Source organism: Pinus tabuliformis, chromosome 5_1 (assembly GCF_031772625.1).
Source record: "Pinus tabuliformis cultivar Carrire ecotype Pingquan chromosome 5_1, CPIR1, whole genome shotgun sequence".
Taxonomy (NCBI): Eukaryota; Viridiplantae; Streptophyta; class Pinopsida; order Pinales; family Pinaceae; genus Pinus; species Pinus tabuliformis.
In genome coordinates, this window is record NC_142305.1 from 65,343,500 (window position 1) to 65,364,558 (window position 21,059).

The 21,059-nt window shown below is 40.1% G+C and overlaps 1 pseudogene; it reads right to left on the reverse strand.

Moving 5' to 3' along the window:
- Positions 1 to 628: 628 nt before the first annotated feature.
- LOC149163470 (mediator of RNA polymerase II transcription subunit 6 pseudogene) lies at positions 629 to 1,219 on the reverse strand (annotated as a pseudogene).
- Between the last annotated feature and the right edge of the window lie 19,840 nt (positions 1,220 to 21,059).

Sequence of the window (21,059 nt, forward strand, 5' to 3'; positions counted from 1 at the left end):
GAATGGACAAAAGCAGTCCAAGAGACCTTGGGATCTGAAACCCAAGAGTCACATAATGTACTATAAATGTATATCTCATGTTAATAAAAAATGTATTGCATGTTTTATCTTTCACATTGTGTTTGCTGTCCATGTGTGTTTAACATGGTATCAGAGCAGGCGTATTCCTGACCTGCATAATTACTGTGAGCCATTTGGTTTATGGCCTTTATGTGCAGGTTATTTCTGCCATGACTTCTGCATTTCATAAATATTTTCTCAGCTAAATTCTAGCTGCAACCTCTGTCAATTTTTCAGCCCTATTTTTAGAATTCCTAAAATTAATTGTAACTCCTTGACTGCGCCCTCTGCACTCCCTGGGCTGTGCATATTCCTTTCCTGCGTGCTGTCTGCACTGTCCATGAGCGTTTCATGATAATTACGCTGCTCCACCTGCATTTAATACGCTGCTCTCTGCATACGAAACGCTCCTTCACCCAGCGCTATTTGTGCCATTCTTTACCTGCGCCCTCTGTCATTTACTGTCCTGACCTGGTATGAGAACAGATTATTTCTCAGATTGAAGCATCAAGGACGTTGGAAGGACATAGCCAATGTGTTTCTTCCGTTGTCTGGGTTGAAAACGATATTATTTATTCTGCCTCTTGGGACCATTCAGTGTGGAGTTGGGATGTTGAAACTGGCATTGCAAGGCTGTGAGAATCTGATCAACTCGCCTTACTTCTTTAAAATCAATATTCTCCACTCTAGCCTTTGTTTCAAGTTTCACACTGTCACTTTCTGTATCATAGCCAATCTTCTCTAGTTTTGAGGCTGCAACCGTGAAAGATTTTGATATATAATATAGAGCTCGAACCATCCGAGATGCGAAAACACTAGAGAGCTGAGGTGCCTGGTAGATGGAACCGTCTAGGACGTAATATGTAAGCATGGGTGTGACTTTCTCAGGCCCGTCGCGCTTTTGCTTTCGGATAACAAAAAGATGAGGCTCCATAACTTCATTCAACATATATTCAATGCCTGTCAATTTCGAGAGCTGGGAGATGTCAAGGGGATGAATAGAGCGCATCCGAAGTTGCTCGTTATTGCAAGTGTAGTCATAGAAAGGAGAGAGTGCGAAATAATCGAAGACGAAGTTTCGGTCAAGGGGGAAACTGTTGAGCCAAAGTTGATCTCTGAAGCAGATGCCTGTCAAGTTGGTGCCAGGAGGAGGGGGCATGCGTTAATTCATTGACAGTGGGTTGCCGGAAAGCACTGCATTGTCTGAGTATCAATGGTGAAGGCTCTTCACTAATTGCTGCAGGCGGGGCTGATTCTGTGCTTCGAATATGGGATCCGCGTATGCCAGGGACTTTTACTCCCATTCTTCAACTGTCATCGCACAAATCCTGCGGGGGAGACATGTCCTGGTATCAATATTGAATGGTAACCTTTGAATGTTGGGATGTAAGATGGTTAAAACCTTGAAGTCGAAGAGTTGAAACAATGGTTTGCAGATTTGAATCTTTGTGTTCAAATACCGGTGCGTTGGTTCATATATCTGATGTGAATGTGTTCATGGTATGTTATATATCTTGATTGTTGGTGTATTGACAATTTTGATGGTATCACTGTGTTGCATAATACTGCGTTACCGTAACTGTTGCTTGGTTAACTCCTCTCCTTCCACACACCTTATGCCTCTTTATGTTTCTGCATATGTGAAATAAGAAGTTTGAAAACAGTGTGAGTAACATCAGCCAAATGATTACTAATCTCACTCAAAAATCGTGGAATGACTGCATTTGATGTCTCTGCAAACATTTTACGGAGTAGAATTTTGACAAGAGAATCTCAGTGTTGCACCGTTGAAGAGCTTCTGTATGATAGTGTTTCATTACAGTGCTAGTCATAGTTCTTTCTACAGTCTGCTCACATTGCTATTTCGTAAAACTAGGAATGCACTAGGGTCTTTAAGGAGGCCGACTATGTTCCCCACATTTAGTTAGTTAGGATTCGATGGATCGGATAGCTGGGCCCTCTATCCACATTCCGAGTCAAAGTTGGACATACATCCGGGTTGAACATCATTGCTCATTGGTTGTTGCTACAATGGCGGGCTGCCAGAGATAGGCTATTTCAAGATTCAATGTAACTGCTTTTTAACATAATAAGCTGAGGAAAACCACCATAGTTGTTCATGTTGTTGTGCTGCAGAGAGAGGAAATGGGTTACATGATGGTATTGTTCTGTCAGGATTGAAGGTTTTGTGTAACTGTTTGGTTTACTGAAGTGGATGTTGTTGTTGTTCAGCCCCTTTTCCTGAAACGAGGGAGAATTTGTATATTGCTCCTCCTGTTGTTCTTTAAGTTGAAATTTCATGTCATTAGGATCAGTTGATGGAGCAGTTTGTGGATGATCATTTATGTATCAGGCTTGTGAAATGGATTGGTGATAAATGCCTTGAAAACCTTCCTAACATGTGAACATCTCAATTTAACAAAAAAATCCGCAGGTGAGACAAGTCAATGAGTGATTGATTACTAAGTTTGTATATGATGTTTCAGGCTTCCGAAAGGGACTGCTAATGGGTGGTTTGAAAACCTTGATTTGTGAATCTCTCTATGTGCAAGAAATCAGCATTCAGGTTGGGTAAGTCAAACAGTGATTAAGTGATTCAAGCACCAGAGGCTAATCCCAGAGTGGCAAGGTGGGTGTGATAGACTACAGCCACGGTTTTATGGAATATACACTATACCATCTGGCAGATTGATTTTATGAGATTCATGTGGCACAATCCAATGGACTCTTGATACAAACTTGTATTTTCTGTGGTTGTTTCAGTTGAGCAGCATATCACTATACTTGTGCTTGAAATCTTAATGAGTATAGACTATTGGAAGTGATGTTTGGTGATGTACCTCTGCTATAAAGGGTCTCAAAGTTCCTCATCTCATTGGCTGTGAATATATTGAAGACACTCCATATTTATTTCTGTCTTGGAGCTGAATACGTTGCATATATTATCACTGTGGTGTTTTCTCTATAATGATGGAGCTTCTTTGATGTTATAACACTTATCTACAGCCACTGTTCTTCCTAACATTTGCTGGTATATTCTACTTCAGATCTCTGTTATTATTAGAGTTGATATATCAGAGGTATATGTAATCCATTCCTGTAGTTGAAGTTCGAATTTCAAAGAAGGAAGAAGTCATTTAGTTGTGCATCCATACAAAGCGTATCTTGGTATACCTGAGCATTTTAAGGGTGAAACATATCTATTGTATCTGTGTTGGAAGGACTTTGAGCCTCTCATTCTTGCTGGACACAAATCTGTTAGTGATTGGCTAAATTCTTAGCTGGAATTAGTTGAGTGCCTTTTTCAAACTGATATTCTTAATTTTTGAAATCTTCAATAGCTGGGGTTTGTCTAGACTTGCTATAGTCTCCACTAGGATTGTTGAGTGTTCATTTCTTTGTTGAGACAATGGCTAGATTTGATGATGTATTAGAGTTACTGAATACACTAATACACTCCTCTAGTGGTGGGAAGGTAAATCTTAGCAAAGACACTCTTTGTGACATTCAGACCTGCCTGCATGATGCACAAGAAAAGATTGATTTTTTGCAACTAGAATCTCAGTTCCAGCAAGATGAGCTTCAACAGATTTGTCATTCCAAATTGTTTTCTGCTCAAAACAATATGTTGTTCAAGGTTAAACCAGCAAGTGGTGAAATTAGTAAGATTGAGGTTGAATCAGATCCAGAATCCAATAAAGCAGCAGTTGTACATGCAGATGCAGAAACTCAGTCTGCACTTCCCAAGCCCATCATCAGACCTTGGGAACAGCTTGTCCACAACAAGCACAGAACTGGTCTTGGATATGACAAGGACTTGTCCTTTCATATTCCAGACTACTCAAAGCCCATTCATTTTTAGAGTGTTGGATTCATTGATGACAGTTCACCTACTTCTCATGACAGTTCAGCTTCAGCTGTTCCAGAATCTGCCCCTCTTCCACAGCAACAACAACAACAAAAACAACAGATCGTGAATGCCAACAGTGTGACCGAGTTGGCCATTTGAAAGATCACTGTTTTGATCTTCATCCATGTAAGCACTGTCATAAAACCAGTCATTCTTCACACAGATGCTTCAGAAACAAACGTCCTGCAAGAACAAAGATTCATCTTGGATGGATCGCTTCTTGGAAATGGGCATCAACAGCCAAGAAGATATTCCAAACACATGTCAGAACTTGTTCCAGAATATTGAACAGTCTTGCAGTTGAGTTTTCCCATCTTCTCACCTTGTATCTGACAGGGGGGGAAATGATGGTCATCTACAAGCTTCAAAGTCACATCAAGCGAGCCTGCCACACCAGTTTCAGAGTTGTAGCCAGAGACAAAGATGCCCGTGAACATGCCTTCAGTTGGAAATCTGGGACACTTCCTCTAGCAGAAGACTTCAGCTTCTTGCCTGTTTTGGAAGAATTCCAGGAACAAAATTGAGAACACTTCCTCTAGCAGAAGACTCCAGCTTCTTGCCAGTTTTGGAAGAGTTCCAGGAATTGCATTAAGCATTCCAGAGTTGTTGGTTATCCTTAAACCATCACAGGTTGAGACTTCCATTTTCAGGTTGAAGTTTTACCTTTTATGTGGGTTGAGACCTCCCTTTTATGGTTGAAGGTTTCCCTCTTTAAAACAATAGGATCACTTCCTCTAGTAAAAGACACCAGCTTCTTGCCAGTTTTCGAAGAGTTCCGGGAACTGCACTAAGCGTTCCAGTGTTGGTGGTCATCCTTAAACCACCGCCCTTTATACCAACATTTCATAGAGCACATTCAGCCTAGTGCTGCCATGCATTTTTTGCACATTTTGTATTACAGCTCTCTTCTTGGACTCATACATAACCCTTCGGATTAAGGGGGGGAATGTTGGACACCTAATCCTAAATGGGTTAGTGTGGAAGTCGAATGGACAAAAGCATTCCAAGATACCTTGGGATCTGAAACCCAAAAGTCACATAATGTACTATAAATGTATATCTCATGTTAATAAAAAATGTATTGCATGTTTTATCTTTCACATTGTGTTTGTTGTCCATGTGTGTTTAACAACATTTGTTGCAGATGTCAAAATTTTCAGAACCATTTGTTGGGTATGCCGATGAAGTTAGTCGTAGTATGCAGAACTTATCTTCTACACTGAATCATTGTCAGGCTAGATTCACAACTTTTCATTTTACAGCTTACTGGCGTTTATTCTGTCTGAAACCCAGCTATTCATCGCATGTTCCTAAGAGTTAGAATTTTGGAAAGACATTTTGATTTCATTCAATATCAACATATTTCCATAAATTTAAACACATTGACTAACTCTTTAGCAAAATATGTGTTAAATAGACATTTGCAACATATGTAAAGAAAGAATTTCAAATCATCATCTACATAGGATTTCATCACTTAACCACAATAAAACTCCGAAATTCAAATAGATAGTTTTTTATAAGTTTTCACAAATATTTTGTGTCCAAGACAAAATTGGTCATCTGACCCAGGAAACTCAAAAATGAATGCATAAAACATCCTAGACTAGTTATGCTGATGATATCAGGTCGCCGCCTATGCTATCATGTGCAGGAGCCTCGTCCAACGACTTGGCACACCAGTGGTATGGCGGGGTAGCCTCATGGGTAACTCATCAATCTGGACATCTGGAATGCCAAGGGTTAAGCCCTCTACATGATCCTACAACTGAGCCAAGGTCTCTGCTATGTTCAAAACTCTAAGGACTGCCCTCCCAACAACTCCCTCCAATGGAGCATCATCTTCTTCCCATGGGCGTGCCACTATTTGACTGGCCCAATATCTGCATGCACATATGATTTTGTTTAGTCTTGGTAACAATAAAAAATAAAATAAAAAATGGAAAACTCAAAAAGAAAAAAAGTGGTCAAATCAACTTACCAATAGCACTCCACTGCTCCCCAACTGGTAATGCTAAATCTAGATAGCCAGAAATCCATCCCTACATATGGATATTCTGCAAAAGCCATCTCCTGACGGTCGAACCTCTCGAAAAAGGCATATGAAAATGAGATCTGTGACAGGCCAAATTGCCTAGCCATAAGGTATACCCATCGTTGCATCCATGGTTCTCTTGGTCCAGGCACTCCCAGAGAAATGTTCTGCGGTTGCATGAGCGGGATTCTTTCCAAAGAAAAGGAAATAAAAATGGACCCATAACCAAAATTTTTGGTCTTTCCAACCTTCACTTTGGACAGTTGATCTTTCATGAGTGGAAGAACTGCCTCACATCAGTTGAATACCTCCAATTCTAGGCATTCCAAGGCATACTGCATATAGGATCTGTTTGCTAAATGTAAAGTTGCACTGCTAGCCAATCTAGCAAGGGTAAAGAGAATAGTCCTCAAAGGTTGATCAATAACATCTCAGATATTAATCTTTCCATCTCTGATGGGTTGGGATCCTTCCCGACAGAACTGAAAAATATAATCTTTCACTGATTTGCCTCCCCGAGCGAGTCCTGATAATGAAATAAGGGCACCACGTCTCGATAAACCCGTCAGAAAATAAATATCCTCGATGGTGATAGGAATAGCTTAACCCCTGACCTGAAACACCTAGTCAATAGGATCCCAAGAATGAACAAGATACTACAGCAAATCCATCTGTTGTCTCATGCTGGACAAGCAGAAAAACTCCATAGTTCCTTAATGCATTTACTGTGCCCCGGTCATTGAAGGCAATCATATCCTGCTCTTTGTGTTCTCGTTCTCGCCATGCAATGACTATTTTGATCCAATGAATATCTAAAATACAAACATTATATAATTTAGAATCTAATTTGGGAAAAAATAAATTCGGAATTTGATGAAAAACAACTGTTTAAACTTGGCCTTTTGTGCCCATCACACTTAGCTCTTGAAGATAGTGAGATGCATAGCAGGTTTCCTGTTAGCAGCCTAGTATGCATCACACTTTTCAATAGGGACAAGGTGTGATGGTTGAAAAACAAAATTTTAAACCCTAGAGGCCCAGAAAACTGAGAAAAGTTGCCCAAAACTGAAAAAGAATGGAATATAATTGAAGAGCATAAGGTTAGCTCCTACCTGGTCCTGACGGCGCGGGAAATGATCCATAGAATCTCTCACAATCGACTGGTGAAATTTGGGGGAAAAAACCACTTCAGAGCTCCAAAATCCAATGTTAGAAATGAAATGGTAAAAATGAATTGTTAAAACTAGTTTTTATGTTTACTTTTTCATGTACATCAAGTAAATGTTGGTTTTATTCATTTTTCATCCATAAATATGTATATTTAATCATTTTGATGGAGTTTTGAGCAGAATGAAAGACTGAAAACAGAATCTGATGTGCTAATGGCGAATTGAGCATCTTTGACCACCAAGAAAACTTTTCGTTCTCTTTTCAAGCTTTGATATAAAAATGAAAAGAAAAAATAGAGTCCTCTTTAAACTCTTTTTAGACTCTTTAAACATGAAAAGATAGTTGAGCGCTTGTCTCTTCCAGCTCATTAAAGTATTGGAAACGACATCCCTCTTGTATTATTTTATCCTTTTTCGGACCTGAGGGATTATTTTACAAAAAAGAACTTATGGAGTTTTCTTTTCATCTCTTTTCAAACTCTCTAAACATGAAAAGGACCGAGTTATCCTTGTCGTTAAACTCATTAAAATAATAGCGACAAACTTGTCCATCTAGACAAGACTGAGTTTCACCGTCGCTAGACTCGTTAAAACATCAAATAGCGATGGGTTTGCCCGAAGGGCGAATTATAGAACAAGCATATGTTATCCTCCTCAAGCTTGATAAAAAATAAAGAGGTACTGGTCAACAATGACTGGGGAAAAAGGGGAAAAATCTTGAAAACTTATGGTAGCGAGTCGCTCTTGAACATGACACTTTCACTTCATCTCCGTGATTAAGCTAGGTTGGGACATTCCATTTGATGGTTATCATATCATTGGTCTATCACACCATCCATCACTTTTGTTTTAGTTCAATGCTACCAATTCAATCTCAGTGTCATCGATATGTTCAAGAGAAGTCATCCAGTTAAACTCTCATCCGTTGCAATACCACAAACCTTCATTTTCATGACTGTCATTCCTGAACCTTGTGTCATCAGTTTTTTTTCATCTCCAAAAGTCATTTTCTTCATTTTGTGTCGTAAATGTGCGATACATCAAGACCCTCTTATGACGAGTCACTTCTTGTCGACATCAGCTCATTATCCAAGAAGTTGACTTAGAAGCACCCTTTCAGTGCTTTGAAGCTTGCATACATCAATGGCAAGTTTCTCTCTTCCAACAACAGGTTGACATCAATGGCAAGTTTCTCTCTTCCAACAACAGGTTTACATCAATGGCAAGTTTCTCTCTTCCAACAACAGTTTACATCAATGGCCTTCGACCGAAAGATTTTGCATGGTGTTCGACATCGAATCATCTATTCACACCATGCGAAATGTACTGTAGTATCTTGAGGATCATCATCATTATCGGTGGTCCCTCTCGCGTCTGTTAACAGCTTACATCATTAGCTGGTTATCAAGCGATATCTCTCCATGTTCAACCTCAGAACATCTTTTCACATGGTTTTACTTGTACATTGAGAGAAGATTGAACGAGTTTGAAGACCCCGGATCTAGTTTCATCCATCCGGGTTGTGATATATTCAGGAGTACAAAAGCATCAAATGTACAAAGGCTTTACACAGATGGTCATCCAATCATAAATTACAACTCTGTATCTGTAGACGAATGTCTGATCTATGTACATGTAATGAAAGTTTATAAAGCTGAGCATAGGGATGCCTCCCTTAGCTAGTTCATGAAAAAATCATATTATCATGTATTGTATTGTAATTGATGCAGGTCATCTTCCAGTTCGAAACTTCCGATCCTCATGATAAAGCATTTCACCCGACATGAACATTTACGACCTCATGCTTTAGGGGGCAACTGTTATAGACATATTTGGGCACATCAACCCCAACTCACATGTTGAAGTATTAGGGTTCATCAACCCCTAAAATAGTTGTTTTATGCCCTAAAGGAACTAAGTCATATGAATGCCTCATTCCCCAAAAGTTCCATCTCAAAAATCATCTAGAAAGTGCCTAAAATGAATCATTGTTGAAAGCCCTGTGTTAGGGTGCTATGCATCTCAGGTGTTGCACTGTCAAAGTGTGATGCATCTCAGTTTGGCCCTCTAGAAGGTGCGATGGGTGAGGTAGGACAAAATTCCGAGAGAGTTTGAGAGTTGGTTGCTCATGGAAACTTCTAGAAACTTCTCTGGTGCCACCTGCCACTCCGAGTTTGCCCAAGGATGACTAAAGGAATTAGGAAACCACCTCCAATTCCCCTCTTTCATGGAACCAATTCCTAAAAATAGAAAGGCATTCATCATCCCCATTGATGACTCAACCTCCTGCAATCATCTATAAAAGGATCTCTCATCCAAGAGATCAGGAGGCTGAATTATTCTGAGTTGTAAGGAAGTGCTGCTAGTTTCAGTATTGAGGTGAGAGCATTGTGTTATTGTTGGTATGTTCTTGCTAATTCATGAGGTGAAGAAGGCTTGAAGCTAGGAGGATGGCGTTGGATCAGACTTCTTATGGGTTGTAATTCTCCTTGTTATCAATAAAGTTCTTCAAGATTTTTCCCAATTGATTGTGTTAACTGTAAATGCATTCATTTGTTTATCATATTTCTGATTCTATGATGTTTATGCTGTGATGGATCATTATGCTTTGACAGGTCTTTGTTTTTGTAGCTGTGCAGGTACTCTCCAAGCATGTTAAGTATGGGGAGGAGTTACGGGATCGGCCAAAGGAGAGGGAGATCAAGCGAGGATTCAAGCGAAAGTTACAAGTTGGTCTTTCATAATCTCTTTCTTATCTATCACTCATAGGAAAGATAGTGAATTTCTTTGACTGTTGTTTCTAGGTTAGCTACCAAACCTAGAGGGCTAGCATTTCTTAGAAATACCAGTTTTCCCAGAAACAAGGAAGATTTTTTAGATTGTACACATATTATATTAGGCTTCTTATGCACTTCACAAGAGTGAAAATGTTGAGCATCCAGTATTTCGTATTCATGAACATTGAGAAGATGGCCTACATTGTATAGAAAAAGCCATACCCCCAGTAGATGAGTAGTATCTACCATTATTCCTTGATTAAGATGATTGTACTACATCATCTCAACCTCCTCAACATCTCTTGGGATACATTTATTGCCAATGACATCTTCAATGGTCCTCAGATTCCTCCATCAGTGCCCCAAGAAGTAGAAAGGCCTTCCAGCAGTGCCAAAGTAAAGAAAGATGAGAAGGTTAAAGAGACTAAAGTTGTTGAGGATCCAGAAGCCTACAAGACATATCAGATAGGGGCTAGAAAGTTGTTTGCAGCAAATAGTCAAGTGTTTACTCCACTTGATATGGAAGGGGCCTTGCCTTCTTCATCAGCTCATAGGCAAATGCTTGCTCCACAAAATGTGGAAGGGGCTTTGCCTTCTTCATCGAGACAACAGGTACAACAGGTGTAGCAGTTGCATAAAGGGAAGGAAAAGATACTAGAGGAAATCCTTGATGATGAGGAGGAAAGGGAATTTGATTTGATGGAAGATGATGAACCAGAACAGCCACACATACATCATGGCATTGAGATAGTTGACTTGGAGGCTCAAGATGAGGCAACAAATGAAAACATAACCATAAGTGAAAAAGATGCACATATCCAAGCATTGATGGACAACTTGGCGAGAGCTAAGTATGTCAATTCATACCTTGAGCAAGAGAATAAGCAGCTAAGTGACAAACAAGTCCTCGTGGAGTTGGAACTTCTCAAAGCAAAGAGGCAAAGTGACAAGGGCAAGTCAATAATGCAAGAGGAAGAAACACTAGCTACCTTGACTACAAAACAAAGAATTGAGAAGGAAATTGAGGAGGATAGAGAAACTTGACTTGACAAAGTCAATTTGCATTTGGAGAAGTTACTACAAAAGGCCAACAGGGACAATTGAATCATTAGGCATTTGGCTCGCCATTACAGGACCCGGAATAAGATTTGCAACATAAGGTTCAAGCAAATGAAAACAAGGTTAAAACAAGCACGCAAAAGAAAAAAGGAGGGTGATAGGCTTAGGTTGCTTGATGAAGCTTCTTTGGCTGACCCATTGTTAACGGGAAAAGTGTCTATTCAGAACGACCCTATCCCACTAAGGTGTGACAGTGACCTTAGAAACAAACAGAGAAAACTACTTTTGTATTCTCCTTTATGAACTATAAACAAAGAGAAATAGGATGAACCAACCTATGTCTTGTGCTAGTCCTTTGATCCAATCTCTCTCCTCTTTGACAGCTTCCAGCTACCTACTCCTTTACTTGCCCAGCTTCACCAAGTACCTGCAAGATCACAGAAGAAGGAAACTATACAAAGACATGGGTTCATACTCATAAAAAGCTTAGGATCAGATTTAAGCTAAACATACAAATGTAACAAACATCAATGATACACAAGCATGTAGGAGAAACTCAAATAGTTTTATTGATATAAAAAGAAGATCCAGGAGGAGTTACGACCGATGATTCCTGATCCAGCATCAACCTCCCAGCAAAGAAGCCCCTTCTTCACCTCCAACAAAGCATAAATCACCCAATACTCTGATATCTATCTCAAAACCAACAACAATTCTCTGCAATGTACAATATTCCAGCTTCCTATATCTCTTGGTGAGGGATCCATATATAGATGTATGCAAAGAGGATGATTCAGCTCATGAATTGATTAGTGGCTTCTCTCTGTCAGTTCTTGCTTCCACTTGGAGACTGAGAGCCTCTTACTCATCCCTGGTCGAATTCAGTGAGGCAAGTGTCATTGGAGAAGATTCTGGAAACTTCCATTGTCTCTCCACCTCGTGGAATGACTCTGCCACTTGTCATTTCCCGCTCAACGCACCTTGGTAGTGCATTTAGGTGCATTGCAATGCACCTAGCTAGTGTATTTGGGTGCTTTGCAATGCAGCTAGCTAGTGGAGCAACTGAAATGATCCTGATTTGACTAGTTCTGAGCAGTTTCTGGTGGAGAACTTCTGGGAGAAGCTGTAATTTGTTGACCTTGTTCCTTTAGGAGTTAGAACAACACTTTTAGGGACTTAGGAGCCCTTGGTTTATGGAAATTTCATGCTTAGAGCTGTAAGACACAAAAATTTCTATAACACCCATACACTTGATGGTAGTGGTCTCCCACACATTTTGAGCAATTTTGAGCAAGTTTTGAGAATTTTTGCATTTTTGAAGAATTTAGCAGTTTTTGAAACAAAAATTTTGGCTCTATGTGCAACACCATTGGCACTGCGATTTTCCTAGGGGCATATAATGAGGCAATGGTCATAATTTTTGGATTCACAATGATGAGTACATGCACCCTGGGAATTTTCTAAGCTTTTGGAGCAAAACTGGTCAACCAAAGGGTCAAAAAACACCCAAAAAATGACCTTTTTGCCCTCTTTTTGAGCCACAGAAGCAGTCTCGGGAGGATCTTTTTTTGAGGGGTCAAATGAACTCCAACTAAAAAAACTTCAAGATTTTTTGGAACATATACTTGACAAGCTTTCCAAAAAGCTATTTTGGGCCCTATTTGGACTCCAAACTGGCCTACAAAAAGTGTTACGCATAGAGCTCGGGCACTGCGCATAGGACAATTTTCTACTTAATTTGCACTTTATTGTGCCATGACTGTAATTTTTGGGTTTTCTCTCATGGATGATGTTTTTACTGATATAAATGGTGACTAGGCGTGTAAATAGGATGAATATTAGTTACCGGAGGGTAGATTCATTGGATCAAAAGTTCTCTTGAAGTCAAATGAATCAGTTTCCTCCCTTTTAGAGGCAAGTTGTTAGGGTTGCCTAGATTCCAGTTTCTTGTTCAGCTTTTGATGGATTAGTTCCTCATCTTAGGTATTCGACCCCTGATGATGGGAGGAGGTTGAATTGAGGTCTATATCTTCTTTTTCTTTCTCACTGTAAATGGTTGGACTCAGTGGGATGCTTAGGCTTTGATACACATCATTTTGTATCAGTTACAACAGGAGATTAATGAAAAATTGCAGCTATTTCTTTGGGATCCATGTGGTATGATGCTCAGTTCATTTTTTCTTATGTTTTCATGTGTTAAAATGTATTGTTGATTCCATTTCATCATTTCATGCTCTTTATGTGAATGTATACAAGTATGAAAGGTGAAATCCATAGCTTATATGCATTGTTTTGGGTAGACATTTCACAGTCTGTGTTTTCTTCAGTTTAGGAAGAATCCATGAGGTTTATATTCTCTTCCTATCTTCTCACTTGTCTTTTCACCTCATCCATCAAACCCTAAGGTTCTAATCGTTGTGCCTACCTTGCCCCATCGAACACCCTGCAGTTTTGACCTAATTTCTTTGCCCTAACTGTTTGGCTCCTCCTGATCCAGCAAAACCCTTCAAAATAAAATCCAACCTTGTGCTACTATACCTAGCCTAATATCATTTTCTTGATCCAGTCATCTTGACTGAGATCCTTATGGAGAGATCCCTCTCCTGGCCTAGTAGGGCTAGCTACTTGGCTAAGTGTGGTTTGTGGTTACCCTGGCATTGCCTTCCTTCAGCGTGAGGTTCAATCCAGGTGCTAACATCATCAATGATGTAACCCATATATTGGACTTGTCTCGTGCCAAAGATGTATTTATCCAAGTTGGCACATAGTTTGTGTTGTCGCAAGGTTTGAAGGACCTGTCGAATGTGTTGCAAGTACTCTTTCCAACTCTTGCTGAAGATGAGGATGTCGTCCATATATACAACCACAATCAAGTTGGTAAAGGGCCGCAATATGTCATCAATCAACCTCATAAAAGTTGCAAGGGAATTTATCAACCCAAAAGGAATGACCAACCACTCAAAAAACCCATCCTTAGATTTGAAGGTGGTCTTCCATACATCCGTGGGTTCTATTGGAATCTAGTGTTAACCAGACTATAAATTGATCTTGTTGAAATACTTGGCCCCTTTGAGCTGGTCAAGAAGGTCATAAATCTATGGGATTGGATACCTATTCTTAATAATTATTTTATTTAGTGCCCAATAATTAATGCAGAGTCTTCAGGTCCCATCCTTCTTCTATACAAATACACTCGGCCCCCCACAAGGTGAGGAACTTGGTCAGATGTGCCCTTTTTGTAGCAACTCCTAGATCTATCACTTGATTTCTTCGTTTTACAGAATAGAGTGATAATATATCGGTCCATTGGGTAGAGGTGCTCTGGGAGTCAGATCGATTGAATAGTTAACCTCACAGTGCGAAGGTACCACTATGGGTGAGGAGATGATGTCCCTGTATTCTTCCATGACCTTATCCACCTACTTTTGTTGCACAATGAAACTCTTCACAGGGGCCATGGATGTGATCATGATATTCCCCTTAATTTGAGAACGAATAAAAAAATAAAACAAAATTCTAAGTCTGGGAGATGATCTTACTGCATTTCTTAATAGAGATCAAAGAGATGGCGGTAGGCAAGGCTACCTCTGGTATTCTATATAACGTATTGCCCAAAGTAATAATAACAGTGTGAGGCCTTGACTCATACACAACATGAAACTTCCACAAGTATGGTTGGCCCAATAATACATCACAAACTTCAAGAGGAGAAATGTCACATAATACCTCATCCGTGAAGGGTTTGATGTTGTAAGGAAGATGACACTACTAGCTAATGTGAAGATCTCATCTTTAGTGGAGCCACTTGATGGTGTATGGATGTGGGTGTGGTGTGGTTGATAGGCCTATCCGCTTAACGACCTCTTCTAAGATGACGTTATTTTGGCTCTAGATGTTGACAATGAACTGTAGTGGAGACCCTTTCACCCACATCTATGAGTGGAAGAGATGCTCCCCTTCATCTGGATATTTGAGCTCAATCTTCTGGATCTTGGTGGTGGCAATGGTGGCACTAGGATCTGCATCAACAATCTACTTCCCTTTATCATTCCCCTTGTCAAGTCCTAACTTAGAGTCAAAACATGCATCTAACTCTAAAGCCTTCAGCTCAACCACTAGTGACTACTTGGCTCGACACTCACTTGTGTTGTGAGTCGGGCTCTTTTGGAACTCACACCAATTTATTATGTCCTTATTTGTCTTCATGGTGTTGTTCTAATTTTCTTATGGGTTCTACAGGTTGTCCTGGGTCACCCTACCTTGGATTTGTCCTTTATTCTACAGTTTGGGGGCACCTTTCGCTTGCTTCAAATTCGAAGATCTAAAGTTTCACTTCTTCTGTTTAAATTTCTGCTCAATCTTGACAATATATTAATAAGCGACACCAGGTGGGAGATGTCTAGGAACTCCATCTCGTGCTAGATGTATTTATGTAGATAGTCATAGTACTTGATAATAAGATGTCTTTTAGAATCCTTGATACCCAACTTTGTGCAAAGGGTATGAAAAATATTTGTGAAATCTAGCACGTCTTGGTCCCTTCCCTACCACAGTGTGATCCACTTTATGTACTTATCTTCATAGCTCCCGACAAAGTAATATTATTCCTTGATGGTGTCTTGGAAATAATTCCAAGAGGGTTTGATTGAAAATAGTGAGGGTTCCCTCTCGTCCTTCTTTCCCACCAGTCCTTGACATTGAGGCCAGCTTTGAGGAGTGCAAAAGTAATATTTTCCCTATTGGAAAAATCATGAACCAAAAAATATCCTTCCAATAGATTTCACCATTTATCTACAACATCTACATCTATCTGGTCTTCAAATATGGGAATACCAAAGTTGACTTGTTCCTCCAGGGTCGCTACTGGATGAAGATGTATCGCTTGTGGGCATCCACCGGAGAATCTGGGCAAAGTTGTCCAACATATCGTTCCTTTGTCGCTCGAGGGATTCTTCAAGCAATATTTTGAAAGGATCACCTACTCCCTCATCTTTCTTTTCTTCCGCCATGGGAGGTCATCGAGATCGGCAAGACCAGTCTTGCAAAGGTTCAACCAGTTGAAGCCCTAACTCCTTATACCCCAACCTCATTGGGGGCATGTACAGAAAAACAAAGAACGAGTACATTTCTCTTATACTATTGATCCAAATTTATGTATAAACAAATTGAAATAAAATTTAAACATAAACATAGAGCTATAGTGAAAACTGAACTTCAATTCATTGATAACAAAATACTGAAAATTGTTTACATGCATAATGGAAATAAACTATCTCAGGCGATGGTAGTTTATCTCTAAGAAGAGATGTGGTGGCTACATGCCTTTGAAGTGTGTTACAATGAGGCTTGCAAGCCTTTTTATTATTGAGAAACAAGGGAAACCCTGAAACATACCCTAACCCTAGGAGATGAAACGCCAAAAGTTTGTGGGCCCTGTTGGAGTTAGTTGGTATACCAACTTCCCAAGGTCATAACTTTGGCATATGATCTTTGTTTGACATGTACGATACCTTGTTATAAATATGTATTTGAGGACTACAAATCTAGACTACGAATGCATATTGTTAGCCATGGTTTTGACTGATTTTAGAAAGAAAAAAAAACATCGTTTAGGGCCTTAAAATGACTCCAAAAGTTCAAGACCCGAAAAACTGCCCAAAATAGTAAATTGTGCTACAATTAAGGAAACTGAAAGAAATAGTGTTGGGGGTCCAAGTGGAATAGGTGGGTGGCCACCAATATTCACTTAGATCACTCCTCCCTCCTTAGGAAGCAATGATCCCCATTGCGTTGAGTGCCTCCATGAGATGGGGAAATTTTTGTTGAACATGGTCCCTAGTGAGCCACTTGCCCTAGTGCAAGAGTTGGCCAACTTTGACAAATATATACAGTTGGATCCTCAATTTGTAAGTGTTCTTGATCTATGTATCCTTCATCTGATTAGTTGTGGCCTGTTCAATGCAATCCAGGTTGATCTCTGTTGGTGTAAACTACTCATCAATGTCTGATGTGCCCAAAAATGGTGGAAAATATGGTCGAATGTAGTCCACATTTAATGCGGGGTGCAAGCCAAGGAATGAGGGGATACTGAGCTCGAAAGTGTTGTCTCCCACAACCTTGGTGATGGTGTAAGGTCCATATAGGCGTGGTCAAATCTTACGATGGGATCTAGTGTAATATTCCTAACCCAGAATATTCCTCAAACCCCAGCAAAAACTCCAACCAAATATGTGCACATGATATAATAACCCAGAAGTGATAAAATAATAGTGGAACAACATATAATAATGTAAACTAGAAATATAAGCAGATACACATGAAATGCAGCGAGAAATGCTAAGCCATTTTATTATACTGAGTAATAAATGAGTACAAGTGGTGATTAGACAGATGGCAGCTCGACTTGCACAAGGCAAGTGAAGAAATACTCTCAGAATGACAAGAATGGCCTCTCTGTGTAGATGTTATTGTTGTGCTACTGCTGCTGCTAGAAAACAAATGATAATTTTGGGCTGCTCCCCTCCTCAAAAAAAGTTAAAACTCTGGATTCAAGCTCTACTCAAGAAACCCAGAAAAACCCAGAAAGCTTTCCTGGAATGGCCTCACATTGATCTGCATCCTAGCTGCTGAAACTCCCATGCTACTATTGCTACGGGAAATCGAATGAGGATTTGGGGATGCTCCCCTCCTTAGAAAAGGCTGAAACTCTATAATCGGACTCTACTCAAAAAACCCAAAAAAACCCAGAAATATTTTCTAAAATGGCCGACCCCCGAAAATCACCCCCTTGGGGTTCTACGCAGTTCCTCAAAGACGTTGATGAAACTGCTGCTAAAATGCTGATGAAACTGCTGCTGAAATGCTGATGAATCTACTGCCGGAATGCCAATGGAAATACCTTTCCCGAGCAGGCACTCGAAGTCCCCCAGGGCCAAGGGTGAAATCTCTGAAAGGAGACACTCAATGCACTAAACAGTGTTGCAGACTAGCTAAACAGCCAACGTGCTCTAAGTCGAAATGACTATCACAAATGCTCATAACCAAAATGATCAAAATGAGGGGGCTCCTTTCTCTTTTATAGCCTTTGCCTCTCTTAATCCCAAGGCTCACCTCCTCCTGTGTGATTCTCCTCTTGCCACGTGTTCCTTTCCTCCTGCGTAGTTCCTCCATGTGTCTGCGTGGGCTCCATTTCTGCATCCCCTTTTGGCCCCGTTAGCTCCCCTTTAAGTCACAACATTGTGCTACTAGGAAGTGACTTTTTATTCTAAAAGTGAATTATGTCCTCCTTCCTCACTTTTTATTTACAAATAACTATAGAAGGAAAAAATCAAACAAAATCGAATATTCCAATTAGCCATAGCTAATTAGGAATATTACAGTCTCCCCCGGAAAAATGTTGCTTTTCCTCAAGAAACTGAAGTGATGGATGATGTAATATCTCCTCACTCTCCCAAGTGGCATCCTCATTCGGCAAATTCTTCCACCTCACCAAGAATTCCTGGATCGTCCTGCTCTGCAACCGTCTCTCCCTAGAGTCAATGATAGCCTCCAGCTGCAATACCAAATGCCCCTCATCATCCATGGGTGGTAGCTCATCCGTCACGGTCACCTGCTGCCCCAATGCCTTCTTCAGGCATGATACATGAAAAATATTATGAATCTTGTTGCCTTGGGGCAGCTTCAACTCACATGCAACCTGTCCAATCCTGCGTATCACCCTGTATGGCCCATAAAAGCGGGACTTGAGCTTCTCAGCCCCCTTCTGCTTCAGCGATGACTGTCGGTGTTAGCTACCTATACCAATAGGTTTCATTTTTCATGATTGGCAGGGGAAGTGCCAATATGATCTACTTTGGTGATGCAAAGATCTCATATTTGTGGAAAACACATATCTACAGTTGTTTGGTGTTGTCCTACTTCTGAATGGGTGATCCAACAGTCTAAGCTGGGTCATGCCATATTTCAATTTTTTGTTGTATACTAGAGAAAGAAATATGTCCAAACTGTTCAATCTTGGCAGATCAGTAGTTAGATAGAGAATGAAGGTTCCCAACTGCTTAATCTGGGGCCTTGGAAGTAATAAGGCTAGCCTTAGATAGAAAATCAAAAAGAAAAGAAAAGGGCACATGAGGGTTTGCAAGTCTAAGTGCACCCTCCCTGAAGTAACAAAAAATGCTATGCAATAGAATGGGTAGGTAGATGGGGTTGCAGAAGCATGATTTCTTTCATATCTCTGGCCTAAGTAAAGGAAACACATGGTGGCCACTGCATATTCCTATTCAACAGTTTTGTAGCAACAGAGTGAAGCATGTCTAGCTTCCCAATCATTCCCCATCAAACTCCTTGCTAACATCCCACTATCACCTTGGTTCATGAGAGGAATCAAACTCATTGATTGATCCTTGTTGCATAAAGAGCCACATTTCCTGTGTAAGAATCTTTTCATTTTGATCTACTCTCAAAACTAGGTTTGTTCCCTAAAACTTAGTGTCTATCACCTCTTATTCATATCCCCCTCCCATATTAACTATTAACCATTATTACTTAATTCCCTATGTTCCCCTTTCCCTATTACTATATCACTATTGTGTATAAAAAACCCAAAATATGTATATATCCCTTCCCTTAGGCAATATAGCCTTATAGTTCTAAAAAGTTAGTGTGTAAAGAAATTAAGGCGCTGTTGTGCCCTACAACAACCCCCCATTTCATAACATTTTTATCACAAACAATTAACATATGAAATGGGTCCCTTTTAAAATTTTAATTGGCATTAATGTATTTATTCGAAAAAGGTATGATAATCAAATGAATTTGTGAATAAAAGCCTTTTTGAATAAATAACAAGCAATTTTTGGTTAAGTCCGAAAAAGCAATCGCAAGATCGCTTGTTACCTTGGTCCTTTCCAATGCGATATCGCTATCGGCCATCGGCAATAGCCAATGCACACACAGAAAAAGCACATGTCTTTTCCCCGATGCGACATAATATCGGTGATCAACTATCGGCGCTGCTTCTTATGAAAAAGCGCTTTAAGCCACGACCCGATGCGATATCGCTATCGGTAGTCGGCAGAATCCCATACGTTTTCATAAGACGTTCAAATCTTTTCCCCGATGCGATGTGATATCGCTGTCGGTAGTTGGTAAGTCATTTGATATACATTTAGGGATTATGTTCGCGCGCTAATTTGATGCAATGTCGCAATCGGCATTCGCCAAGATCTCTCCCAAATGATAATATCACTCACACCCCCGATGCGATGCGATGACGCTTAATGATGACCAGAATTCCTAAAAGGTGATTATTTCAAAGCTTTAAAGTTATATTTGAATCCGATTTGACAAAAGCACAGATTTCAAAATGCCGTTAAATGCAGGGATAAGGTAATGCATGCGTATTTAAAGCTTTGCCCCTTCGATTTAACGAACATTTACGATTAGACCTTTGAAAAAATCTGTTGCACGCTTTAAGGGGTCATTCGGTTTAATAACTTAAGTAATGGTCATTTATGGAGCTGCAGGCTATAAAATCACCATCATTGCATCTGCGGTGCCTTCTCAAATCATTAGATCCGCAGCCACTTTTAGAATTAATCTCACCACGCTTCAAGTAATATATCTATCCCGTTATGGATTGTCATTGTTATTTCCTTGTTACGATTTCTCTTGCACTTGTGTAGAATTCAACCGTCGAGAGAAGCCTGAACATGATGGGAAAGAAATTCAAGAAGGTGGCAGGTTCTACTGCAACACCTGTCGCAGGACAAGCTGCTATAGTTTCAAAGAAAGGCTTAATCTCAGATACTACATGCACTGGTCTCCCTAGCACTACATGGCAGGGTACATATAATCTGTTAGAGGCTGAGCAACCAGAAAAAACAGTAAATGAGGCTAGTGTGGATGAACTAAGGAAGTCCAAGGCAACTCTCAAGGACTTGGCCGACTCCTTTTTGCACAGAATAGCAGCCAGAGAACAAGTCCTACCTTACACTGATGTGGTACGTTGGGCAATTGAGGAAATTACCCTCACTGATAGAACCTTTCAT